The sequence below is a fragment of the Bison bison genome, unplaced genomic scaffold (genome assembly GCF_000754665.1).
Source record: "Bison bison bison isolate TAMUID 2011002044 unplaced genomic scaffold, Bison_UMD1.0 scf7180017864105, whole genome shotgun sequence".
Lineage (NCBI taxonomy): Eukaryota > Metazoa > Chordata > Mammalia > Artiodactyla > Bovidae > Bison > Bison bison.
This window is the reverse complement of record NW_011494677.1, coordinates 10641014-10654173: the sequence shown is the minus strand read 5'-3', so window position 1 is coordinate 10654173 and position 13160 is coordinate 10641014. Positions and strand designations below refer to the sequence as shown.

Here is a 13160-nt window from a genome sequence, read left to right as displayed (position 1 = left end):
CTTGAATTTAAAATTCCAGAAGTGACAAGGTAAACATGCTGCTTCTCTTGCAGTTGCCAAGGCAGCCTTAATATCACTTGATGTGAAGATGGATTGCGGGGAGCAGCCTTTCAGTCATGGTTTTCTTCACACCCCAAAGTCTGCGATTTTAGTTGAATAGTCAGGTTGGAATGGCAAAGAAATAAGAATGGCTACCTAGTTCCTGTGTGTGCAGTTGACTGGAGGAAGAGAATCTTAATCTGTCCCCACACATTATCCTCCAACCCAGCTTCAGCATTCCTTGGCCCAGAACCGTTGGTCTCCCCAACCCTTTAAGTTTGGCTCTCTGGTCTCCTAATATTGCTTTACCTCTGACCCCATACTGTGTCTGCTGCTGAGACCAGTGGCCAAGTGAAACAGGGTCACCTCTCTATTTAGAACAGCTGCCACCACACTGATTAGGGAACTAAGAACTCAAGAAGGGCCATTGTGACAGACGTGGATAAGTCAGAGTAAACAGTGGACTAAACTGGATGTGCCAGATATGTCGGGATTCTTAGGTTATTTGTGTCTTGTGGAGATGCCAGCAGCTGAACACAGCAACATGTTTTTTAAAAAGCCACAAGGATTCCCTTTGTGAAGAAAATACAATCAAGTATATCTACATATAAGAAGTGATGGTTTGGTATTTCCCGGTGGTCCAGTGGTTGGGACTCTGCGCTTGCAGTGGGGGAAGGGGTGCTAGTTTAATCCTTGGTCAGGGAAGTTTTGCATAGCATGAGGTGTGGCCAAAGAAAAACAGAAAGAATGGTTCCAAGTTCCCACTTTTGCAGCGAACACTAAAGGGGAAGATCAAAAAATGCCATTTGCAAACAATTAGGGGGTAAGACATTTTAAAGTAATGAGCACAGGACGCTCAATCAAGTACTCTGTGTGATCCTGGAGAAGTCGTATCTCAGGCTCCTCATCTGTTAAATTTCAAGAAGTTTGGACAAGATAACTGTTGCTGTATCTCCCTATTCTAACAGTCTTTGACTTGGCGGTGCCCAAGATTATAAAGTGAATGAAATTTCCAACTCTTTGATCCTCTGTGTTTTCTAAATTTTATGCAAAGAACATATATTCCTTTTGTAAATTAGGAATTAAGGACTTAATTGTGTCTTTTTTGATTTAAAATATTTAGAGGCACAGCAACGCTGGAGATCACCTCCTTCAGTCATGGAAAAGTAAAAAGGTTAAGTAATTTGCCCAAATGTGTACAGTCGTTAATGCTGAGTCATGGATTCTAACCAAATTCCTTTGACCCTAAGGCTGGCGCTCTTCAGTGATACATTAAACAGAAAATGGCAATCATCTCCATCAGTTAACAAGAATAAAACCTCTCCCTTGATTCTCTCTCATCTTCCTATCAGGATTTAAAAGAAATTGAGGCTTAGCAATAAAACCAAGAATTTGAAGAACTTGGAGGTCAGGCATTTATTTGTACAGTACACAAGTCCTGTGATAGACAAGCCCACTTTCTCCTATGCTGAGTATCCTGGCCCACATGTGTCTCTCCTGTTAGCCAAGCGGCATGTGACACAGTGACCCACCAGCCCCTTCTCCAACCGTAAGCAAAGTGGCAAATGCTTACAACCCTTTGCATGGTGTTTCTTTTCTGTGTAATCCTGAAAATAATGTCCATCTGGATAGAACCCTCCTGTACACATACTCCATACACTGTGCACAGACAGCCTGTCTCCCCTCAACTCCCCAGGAGTCAAAACCTAAAAGAGGAACGACGTTGTGAGCTATCGTGGATGCGTTGCAACCTAACCTTGCATTACAATGTACCGTTTTAACAGTTTTGTGAGACAAACAATGACTCGTAAGCTTAAGAAATAAACAATAAACTAGAAAAAGTAAGCTGCTGCGTGAGTCTGATGAGGACTTCCAAGGCATTCTGGACTTTCAGCTGTAACCCTTTCCGGTGCACCTTCTGTTCACACCAGCAGAAGCTAAATATAGTAGTTTTTAAGGTATCCTATAATTGCTATTTACTGGCTGAGAGTGCAAGAAATGGTTTATTGGCGAGTATCAATAAAACATCAAAGCCCCCTCTTAGAAGGCAGTGCCGTTTCCCGCCTGTTTGATGCACGTGAAATCAGTGACCCTAATAAGGCCGGGAAGGCTCATTAGGAAAAAGCAACAGTTTTCAGTGTCCTTTATGAGCGAGCAGCCACCGCAAAGGAGATCAAAGACTCCCTCAGTGGTGTCTGTACGTCTGTTTTCTTTTCATCTAACGTGTTATTTGCTTAGTTGTTTGACAGCATCAAAGCTTTTGACCATTAGCTTCTTTGGTCTGCACGGGACCAAATCATTTTACTAATCCATCTGGTTTAAGATAGAAACGCTCCCGATAACCGCAGGTCACCAGTTTGAAGGAAATGAACACTTTCAGAATTTACCGTTAGTTTCTAGGGGCCAGGTTCTCTTCATCAGTCTGGAGGTAGATAGCTTCTTTGTTCCTGTATCTTATCAAGTCATCCATTATTTTTAAGGAAAAACACAATTTAGAATCCAGGAAAAAGAAGCATATTCTCCCTCTACCTGCCGTCTTTCAAGAGCTTTAATGAGATATAATTCACATACTGTACAATTCACCTTTTTAAAGTGTATAATTCAAATTGTTTTTAGTATATTCACAGAGTTGTACCATCTTAGAACAGTTCATCACCTGGTAAAGAAACCCTCGACTGAATCATGTTGTTTACCTTAAATTTACACAATGTTATAAGTCAGTAAAGCTGGGAAACAAAAGTGAGGGAGAAAAAGGAAAGAAACCTATGAGCAGTGACTCTACCTTTTCCCCCCAAACCTCTCTACCTCCATCCCCCCATGACCAGGCAACTATTCCTCTACTTTCAGCTTCTATGAATTTGCCTATTCCAAATATTTCATCTAGTAGAATTATGCAAAATATGATCCTTTACAACTGGCTTTGTTCACTTAAAGTCTTGTAGCATGTGTCAGTACTTAATTACCAAACAATATCCCATTGTATGTATATACCACATTTTATTTATCCATTTATCAGTAGACAGACATTTGGGTTGTTTCTGCTTTGGGCTATCATAAATAATACTACTGTGAACATTCTTAGACAAGCTGTGGTGTGTACATGTATTTTCATTTCTCTTGTGTATATACCTAGGAGTGGAATGCTGGATCATATTGTAACTCTATGTTTAACCTTTTGAGTATGTGCAGGCTGTTTTCCACAGCTGCAGCAGCATTTACAGTCTCATCAGGTGAGAGTTCCAAGCCCTCCGCATCCTCACCAACACATAATTACTGTCTGTCTTTTTGATTAGAGCCATCCTAGCAGGTATGACATGGTATCTTTTTGTGTTTTGATGTACATTTCCCATTCTGTATTCCTGGATCGTACTGCTTATCCTGTTTTTATACTTATTGACCATATTGGTATGCCCTCCCTGAAGAAATGTCCATCCAGATCCTCTGCCTATTTTTTAACCAAGTTGTCTTTTTATTACTGAGGACATGCAGAGAGGCAGGTTCAATGCCTGGATCAGGAAGATTCCCTGGAGGAGGGCATGGCAACCCACTCCAGGATTCTTGCCTGAAGAATCCAATGGACAGAGGAGCCTGGTGAGCTAGAGTTCATGGGGTTTCTAAGAGTCGGACACAACTGAAGTGACTTAGCATGCACACATGCTTCATGTATTCTAGACATGAATCCTTGAATATGTAATTTGCCAGTGTTTTCTCTTTTTAATTTTATTTAGATGTTCTACAGTAATTGTGTGCTTCCTGTTTATATGAACAGGAAATTCCTTCAAAAGGAATCATGAGTCACAATAGAGGAAATAAAATATGTTTCAGAATTCTCTTTTGACAAATATACAGATTGAAAGAGAAAAAGCTCTGATCATAATATTAGAACAAGAACTTAGTAAGTCATTACCATAGCCCATTCAGTTTTGTTGCAACAAGTTATTCATGTCTGTATATAGATTTTGAGTTTACAAATTACCCTGATATACATACTCTCTTGTAATTTTCCTAACAGCTCTTCAAAATATTACATTTATCCCATTTACTAATGAAAAAATGAAGGGATGGGAACAGAGTAGAGATATTTTGTAAAGTACCTTCTCACACTTAAAATTAAGTCCACTACATAAATGCCCCAATATGCAGGTCAAAGTATTTTGTATTTCTATTCAGTGAAATATAAGAGCCATCACACTGGTTGTGTGAAATGATTTTCTTTAATACTTTACCTCTTTGTATGTGATGTCTTAATATAAGATGGGAAGTAAAACAATAGCCAGTATCACAATAAATTAGCCATGGAATGACTACAGATATCAGATATCTCAAAAACTTAATTTATCTTTTAACATGTCTTAAAATGCGTACATCTATCCCTCTGAGAGTGTGTGTTGAATTAAAGGACTCATTATGACCACAGAGCGTGTGTATTGGGTTTTTATCTAATAGTAATGCATAAACTTGAGAAAATAATACACATACTCTATTCTGCCATTAACTTAAAGTGTAAAACCAGACAAAGCATTTCTGGTAAAGTGCAGTATATATGTGTGTTCACTATCACGTAAGCAGCACTAATTTCTCTATGAAAAAGTGCAAGTGTTAGTCACTCAGTTTTGTCTAACTCTTTGCGACCCTATGGACTGTAGCCCACCAGGCTCCTCTGTCAATGGGATTTCCCGGGCAAGAATACTGGGAGTGGGTAGCCATTCCCTTCTCCAGGGGATCTTCCTGGCCTGGGGATTGAACACGGGTCTCCTGCGTTGCAGGCGGATTCTTTACTATCTGAGCCACCTGTATCTTTACCAAAATATGAAAGTATATGCGAAATAATTGTATTCTTATTTCCTAGGTAAAAACTCAAAACGTAAATCAAAAGTAGCATTCAACAGGAGTGTTATATTCAAGTCAATTAATCAAATTTTGGGAAAAACTAATTTTCCAGCTGCAGAAAAAAAGGCAATCTCTGCTGTTTTGTTTGCCCCAAAATGGACCCATGCACATGGGCATCTCCCTTTCTGTGTGTTGCGTATGCAGTTTAGTGTTCTTGTTAGCTCTCTTCTAACCAGTGGTGAGTTTAGGAATACCTGTTCCGCGGGAAGGAAGTGAATGATGTGTTTGCCCTCTTTGGTTGTAGGTGCCAGCCAGGCTGTTCACATTCCTTCCTGAACTCTGTTGGACCAATCTCTTTACTTCCCCTGTTTGGGAAATCTTCAGATGTAGATGTGATGATTACATTGGTTGGAGTGCCTGGAGAATGAAGCCTTTGAAAGCGTCCTAGGGCTGCCTCAACAGTCCAGGGGAAACATGCTCTCAGTCAAGAGCCACTTTGAAAAAGAAGTATGGTTTTCTTCTCGGCAGAACTCCCACCTTTACATAAGAATATCAGCTTTCTATTTAAAATCACACAGGGGTATAGAAGAAACAAGCATTTCCGCCTGTGAAACAGACTTTAATTAGTTGAGATTAAGTGGCTGAGCTCTCCAAGAATTCTTCAGATTGGCGTTTCGTTTCCTGATACAGATAGGAAAACTCATTGAAACCCTCACAAAGAAATAAATGACTGAGCCCCTAATCCAGGAGCCCATCTTCCATTATTACCTAGAAAATTCCTAGAGAAGCTTCTATTTTTTGGTTTTGTCTTTGATGATTAACTTACCCAATGCATTATATTATTTGCGGGGTGAGAAAGTTGGCCTTTGGCTCTCGGGTGAGCAGCTGCAGTCGACATAGCTGGAAGAGAGAGAATCTGTAAGCACTCAACCCTGTGGATTACCACCCTATCTCACCCTTACTGTGCATGTGGCCCTGTGCTAATATGGGGCAAGGAAATGTCGTTTAAGAGGAAGTAGCTCCTTAAGGAAGGAAGTGGGCAGTGCAGGAAAAACAAACCAGAACCTTCTCAGAATAGAATTCACCTTTGACCACCACTTGAAGCTCCCCACCCCATGTCCGAGTCCTGCCGGACAGGGATACACATGTCAAAACCTGTCCAAGCCTGCCCTGCCCATAAACAATCACCAGTGTTCTAAAATCAACTTCACTGGCGTTTGGAGCTCTCAGATACTACGTAGGCTCTCACATCCTTAATAAACAGATGAGTCGACACCATTTGTTCACACTTTGCAAAGAATTTTACAATCTTCCAACAGCAGCCAAGAAGCAAAAAACATCACTGAGATTCAGTGGCCCCTTAGTTCATGAAGAAGCTCTTCTGACCAGCAGGGTGGCCATCTGCTCATCGGCAATGAGATCCTCTAGAAAATAGGCTCTGGCTTCATGTTCATGTCTCAGAAAACAAGTAGCTAGTCATTGTTTTTATAGAAGATGCACTGTTTTCGTAAAAGCTTTTTGGTTGTTTTACGGAGAAAATATGTTTAATTTATTTTATTCTGAAGCCCGGAAAGTCCAAGATCAAGGTGCCAGCAGATTCAGTCTCTGCAAGGAGCTCACTTTTCTTTTCTTTTCAAGCTCTCATCAGAATCAGCCTGAACAGTCCATTTATGACAATGGCCTTTTTCTTTAGGCTTTTTCTAGCACGCACCTGAAAACTTTTCCAGCTTCTCCTGTAGCCCAGCTCTGGTCACCTCATTCCCCAGTTCACAAACCTTCAGAAGTTCCTCCATTGCTTTTGAAATAGAGTTCAAACACTTCACTTGGCTCTGAACGTCTCCATAACCTTGACCACTGCTTCTCCAGGTTTCCTCTCATTTCGTATACTCTGCATTCCTTCGCCCTGGCATGAACATATATCATGAACAGGCATCATTTTTTCTCTCTAATTTTTCCAGTGTTGGAGCCAGGGAATGGGTGAATTGCCCACTAACTGTTAAAGACTTCTACTTACAAATGTTCATTTAGCCAAAGCAAGCTATGAAGATACATATATCTTCAAGGAGGTAGAGAAAGACAAATGTGACATATACCCAATAAAAGGAGAATTGAAGTACTGGTGAGCATTCCTAGGGACCACCGCATTCTGAAACCATCATATGTTAAACAGAAACAGTTTGTGTGAAATATTAAGTAACTTACAATCAAAAGATCCCAAATGTTTGTAATCAAAAAGAAAAAGTTTTGTTGTCAGATATTTTATATGTCCTCAGAGCCTATAGTTATTCCAAAAATTCAATAATCTGGTCTTGGCAATTCAGGGTAAAATAAATGCAAAAAGAAACAGCTTCTTAAAACATACTCTCTGTACATTTTCCTTTCTTATTAGAGTTAGTTTCAGACATTCTTCACATTTTTAGGAAATCATTTGATTTGTTTCTATTTTACTATGTAATTTAAAACCCTCTACCTTTTACTGAAATGTATTAACCACTGAAAAATTAAAAGCAATATAAAAGTAAAAACAGTTGAAGCCAGTTTTAAAGACTTAAAGACTAAAATAAAATTTTCAAATTATAATGCTCTACTTTCATATATATATGTATGTATTCCTAGCAGTCCAATAAAATGGAGTGCTTGTTATTTATTGGAATTTGACATTCCAGTGGTGTTAGCCAACCAAGTAATCCTTTTTTCAAGTTTCCTGCTCAAAAATGTGTACAGAGAAATGTTTCTATAACAATTAATATTGATGGTTTGGTTTGCAACATCAAGTTAAAGTTAGTTTTATGTATTCTCTTTTTGCCTTATTTAATGAATATCCTTGGTGGTCAGCTTTTCCTTTTAGACTTTTTAATCCTTGTTGCATTGAAGAAAAGTATCAAAGGAATGATCAAAAATAGACACAACACAAAAAGTAAGCCTCAGAGACATAAATAGATTATAATGTTAGTTTAAATGAGCATTTATTGTTCTTTAAACAAAGCACAACTGTCTTAGGTGCAAAGATACCCCAGAAGATATTAGACACCAACTGAGAGACTTGTGGGGTGAGGGGAAGGTGCAGTTCTTGTCTGATGGGCTAAGGAAACAGTTTTTATTGAGTGCCTTCTGTGTGTACTCCGGGAGTTGGTGATGGACAGGGAGGCCTGGCGTGCTGTGATTCATGGGGTCGCAAAGGGTCGGACACGACTGAGCGACTGAAATGAACTGAACTGAGCTATGTGTACTACTCTGTACTAAGTGATTTAAATATAGTCTCTCACATTAGCCTTTAACAAACCTATAATGTTACTCTCCCTTTTCTGCAAATGAAGGCATCAAGGCACAAATATTTAAGAAGACTGCAAAAGGTCACACAACCGGTAACTGATGGAATTAAGATTTCAACCAGGTTTGTTCAATTCCAAATCCTAAACTCCTCTCATTATGGTGGAGAAGGGAGGCATAGTTCTAGAAAGCAGAAAGGTGTGGAAGAACAGTGTCTCGGAAAAACAATCGGCAGGAGCGGGAGGAAAGCTGTGCTAGGAGACAGAGTTCTGGAATCACCAGGGAGTGCCTGGGGTTTAGAAACTCTTTTGAAATTTTAGCAAGTAGAATTTGGGGCAATTCTGGTGAAGGAGCAATCAGAAGGTAAAGTCCAAGGGGACATTTTTAATAATTAGTTTCTTATTTTACTATGTTTCTAGACATGTTTCTAGCCTGTATAAAACATTATCAATATACTCAACAAAATGCTGATATGGAATGTAAATTTCCTTTCTCAAAACACTTTTAGTACAATGGCTTAAAGTCCAACATAGGATAATCTACACTATCTACCTTTTTAAATTTTCTTACCATAGTCTGAAGAGTTTGAAGATATAGGACTTCCTCTATCCCCCTCTCATCTACAATAGCAAGGGTGAGTGATTAAATCAAAAATATATTTTTGAGGATGGCTCTGTTTCCTGATGTAATATGTCTGTGATATCTTCCATTGCACAGTACTGTGAATGCCAGAGATTGCCAAAATATTAATTGATGAAAGTAATCAAAAGGCCTTCTTAGACTTCAGAATTTCAGCCTTCTTTGTTGTCTCTTAAAAGAAGAACTAAGACTAACTTCTCCTTGGCAGTGGTTTCCTTGGCATTAAGAAATGGAAGCCTTTGGAAGCAGTTTTCGCCATTGTGTGGGATGGGTCCCTGGGGAAGGATTCGGGTTGCCAGCCAGCTTTGGAGGCCTCTCTCCAGCCTAGATGTCTCTATCTGGGTGTGCTGCCAGTAGCAATCATCGAGGGCAGTGGTGTCTAACGTCTCCCCAGGAGCGAACGAGGTGGCGACACGACAGCGTTTGTTTAGTTTGTAGGGAAAACTCGTGAAAGGTGACAACCTTAGTTCAGGGCTGAGAAAACCCAATGAGTTTAAAGTGGCTAAGGATTGAAGACTTGAAAGATAGTCCCTTCACCTCCTTGTGCACAGGAGTCACCTCCAGGCCTCCCTTGGCCCGAGTCTGCACCATTAGCTTTGAGACCCAGTCACCTCACACCTTCCTCCTGGGGCTGCCTCTCATCGCTCAGCCCACAGCCCTTCTTGCCGACATTCCAGGCTGTGACTGTGTGGCTGTCACCGCGCTTCCCCTGCAGGACACACAGTCACACCTCCTGAGTCTGTTAATCTCCACGTGAACGGGTAGCAGTCCTTATTTGAAACTGTATATTTTTTTTTTTGAGGGGGGACACTTTAATGCAATAGTAAATCAAAAGCTGTATTTAGTCCCTAAAGCAGTGATGTATGGAACCCTCTGATGTAGAAAAAATAAATATGCAATGTGTGTCTACACCTCTCTCCTCCACAGGAACGCAGTATTTATAAAACAAATGTTATAAAAATTGATGAACTGTGAGTGAGCCGAAGGATATTTGCTCCTTTTCTTAAGGGTAAGAAGACAATAATATCTGATTACAAAATCCAAGGAACATAGCATCCTACTTGATGTGCTCACTTACTTATACTTGTATTTAATAATCTGGAAGCATCTGGTCTCTGAGGAAAATATATTTTGTGCTTTAAAGCAATTCCTGCTTGGATCAAAATTATAGAATATAGTTCTATAGTTACATTCTATAGTAGAATGTAACTCTATTATAGAATGTAATTATAGTGGAATATAAAAGAACTTACCTTAGCATTTCAATATGAACCCCACTTGTCCCACCAGCCATTCTGCTCAGGCCTCCATCTTTATTTTGGTCACCCTTATATTTCTTGGCTGAGAAGTTCAAATTTTGTATCTCCTTTGTGCTCAGAAACCTACCTTGTTCAAAAGAGCCCTCACTGACATCCCTACTACTGAACCATTACCAGCCATTCATTTTTCTTTATTGTAGCAAAATATGCGAAACACAAACTTCACCATTTTAAACATTTAAAAATATGCAATTCAGAAGTACTTAGTGTATTCACATTGCTTTGCATGCCACCATTATATAGCTCCAGAAAATTTTGATCACCCCAAAGGGAACCCCTCATGCCCATTAAGCAGTTGCTCCCCATCTCTGATGCTCCCCAACACCTAGAAACCACTGATCTGCTTTCTGGGTTTGCCTATTCTGGATATCTCATGTAAATACAGTTATGCAATATGTGACCTTTTGTGTCTGGCTTGCTTCACTTAGCATAATATTTTAATTTTTACCCATGTTGTAGCATGTATCAGTATTTCATCTTTTTATCGGTAAATAGTATTCCATGTATGATTCTACTACATTTTATTTATCTATCCATCCAGTGACGGCTGTTTGAAATGTTTACACTTTTTAACGATTGTGAAAATACATTTATTGTAAAATATATTTAACTAGCTATTGTTCAGCTGTTATGAACATTCTTGTACAAGTTTATCTTTGAACATCCATTTCCAATTCTTTTGTTATCTATACCTAGTAGAATTTTTGAGTGATAGTTATTTATTTTGAACTTATTCAAAGGATTAACCATTTTACATCTACCAGCAATGCACGAGGATTCCAATTTCTCGACATTCTCACCAACATTTGTTATTTTCCATTTTTTAAATTATAGCTATGTTAGTGGGTGTGAAATGGTATGTTATTGTGGTTTTGATTTACTTCTTCCTGATGGCTAGTGACCTGGAGTTTCTTTTCATGTACTTGTTGCTATTATCTTCTTAGGAGGCATGTCTATAGGCTTGCAAATATTTTCTTTCATCTGTGGGTTGTCTAATAAATGATAGAGGTGATTTTAATGCCCATTTCTTAAAATTCTATAGCCTGGACTTTTAATTACTATGCCATAAAACTCAATCAGGAATGTGAAGATAGGGTCAGCAGCTCCCATATGAAACTGGAAGGAAAGGCAAAGGTCCGTTATATTTATTGAGTGCAGAACATCTTCAGAGAATACAAAGAAAATGCATTCTGCCCACACTTGAAGTCTCATGGGGAGACATACCAGACCCACATCATTCAACTAGAGAATAACTGCAGGCTCAGCCAGACTTAACCGTCTTTTGGCCCCAAAAGATGTTTGGCAGTGTTTGGAAATACTGTTAGCTGCCGCAGCTGGAGCCACCACTAGCATCTAACGGGTAGAGACCAGGGATGCTGGTCCACCCACTGCAATGCACTGGGACAGCGCCTCCATGGCAGAAGTTATGTGTCTCAATATGTCAGTAATTCTGAGGTTGAGAAACTCTAGGCTAAACCTTCGCTAAGGAACTTTTTCAGAAAAAGAAGAGAAAACTTTGTGGGAAGCCTGGGGCAAGGAAGGGACCTGAACCGTCCAGCTGGGGACAGGGCTGGGGAAATTGAGCAGAAGGGTATTACCAGTCGGTGAGGAGTGTGGCCAGTGGTGGGAACTGAAAATGAGCTGGAGCCCACTGGAGCAAAGAGTGTGTCATGAAAAGGAAAAGCAGTAGCCAGAGAAATGGTTTGGAACTCAGAAGCACTGGGCTCTAACTTGGCAACTGGGTGGCTTTGAGCAAATCACTTGACCTTTCTGAAATTCAGAGTAAGCCTCTGTCAATAGAGATCATTTTAATCAAATGAAATCCCATGTGTACAATCAGTTTATAAGAGGAAATATGAAATATTGCTGTTAACTTTATGATTGTGGATGTTACCAGATTGGGTTGATTTAGAGTGTTAGGACCTTGAAAGCCTGACAAGGAGATAAGGTTGGGTCTGACAGGACCGTCTGGAGCAGAAACCCATTAGAGCAGAGTGATGCTATGTGTGGTTTATTTTGTCACAGAGCAAGGAGGCAGTGTGGTAAGGATGACCATCTCAGACACCTTTCCAGGGAAACAGCATGAGTGGAGGAGGGGCCAGCATGGAGGCAGCTGGGGGAAGACCCCACCCCATCATTTCCCCCAGGTAGCTGCTGCCCCTGCACTTCCATGACCTGGTAAACTGACTCCTGCAGCTCTTCTGAGGGTGTGTTGGGGAGTGAGGTGTGGCCCTTTGCAGAGGTGGACAGAAATGCAGGCAGGTTACTCCATGAGCTTGTGCACTGGTTTTGTGTAATGAGGTAGAATTGAACAAGTAAAAGCTATATGCGGTTTCTAAGAGTGGCTGTTTAATATTTCATAATCAACATACAATAGAATTCTAAGGAAAACTAGATGCTGGATTTTCCTGAATCTGTCCTACCTTGCAGGACGCTTGCTGCTGTGTGCTTAGTTGTGTCCGACTCTGTGCTGCTGCTAAGTCGCTTCAGTCGTGTCCGACTCTGTGCAACCCCGTAGACGGCAGCCCACCAGGCTCTTCTGTCCCTGGGATTCTCCAGGCAAGAACACTGGAGTGGGTTGCCATGTCCTGCTCCAGGGGATCTTCCTGACCCGGGGTTCAAAGCCGCACCTCTTGCATCTCCTGCATCGGCAGGCAGATTCTTTAACACTATGCCACCTGGAAAGTCTAAGCATTACCATGGTAGTATTTTTGAAGCATATATAGATAATGGAATACATTATCTTTGAGGTTTTATTTTCCCATATTCAATCTTTAAATTCAGATTTTGCCAGCCTGGCACCAAGGTAGAAAATTTAACATGTTAATTATTTTTAATTAAAATAATTTATTTTTAAGACATTTGGAAAATGGCTTACTGGCTTTATCATGTCTATAGAGAATGTTGAATGTAGGCTTCACTGGGATGTAAGCTTCGAAAGGCCAGGGGTTTGGGGTTGGTTTGTTCACTGCTGTGACCCTAATTCACTGCTATAACCCTAATGCTTAGAACCAGTGCCAGCTCATGGTAACACTCAATAAATTGTCAAATGAATGAATGAAT

At 40.2% G+C, this 13160-nt stretch overlaps 1 protein-coding gene across 7 annotated transcripts in view; it reads left to right on the top strand.

Moving 5' to 3' along the window:
• The window catches only part of DLC1 (DLC1 Rho GTPase activating protein), a 445122-nt gene that overhangs the window by 310418 nt on the left and 121544 nt on the right, over positions 1–13160 (top strand). The gene's annotated exons all lie outside the window — the stretch shown is intronic.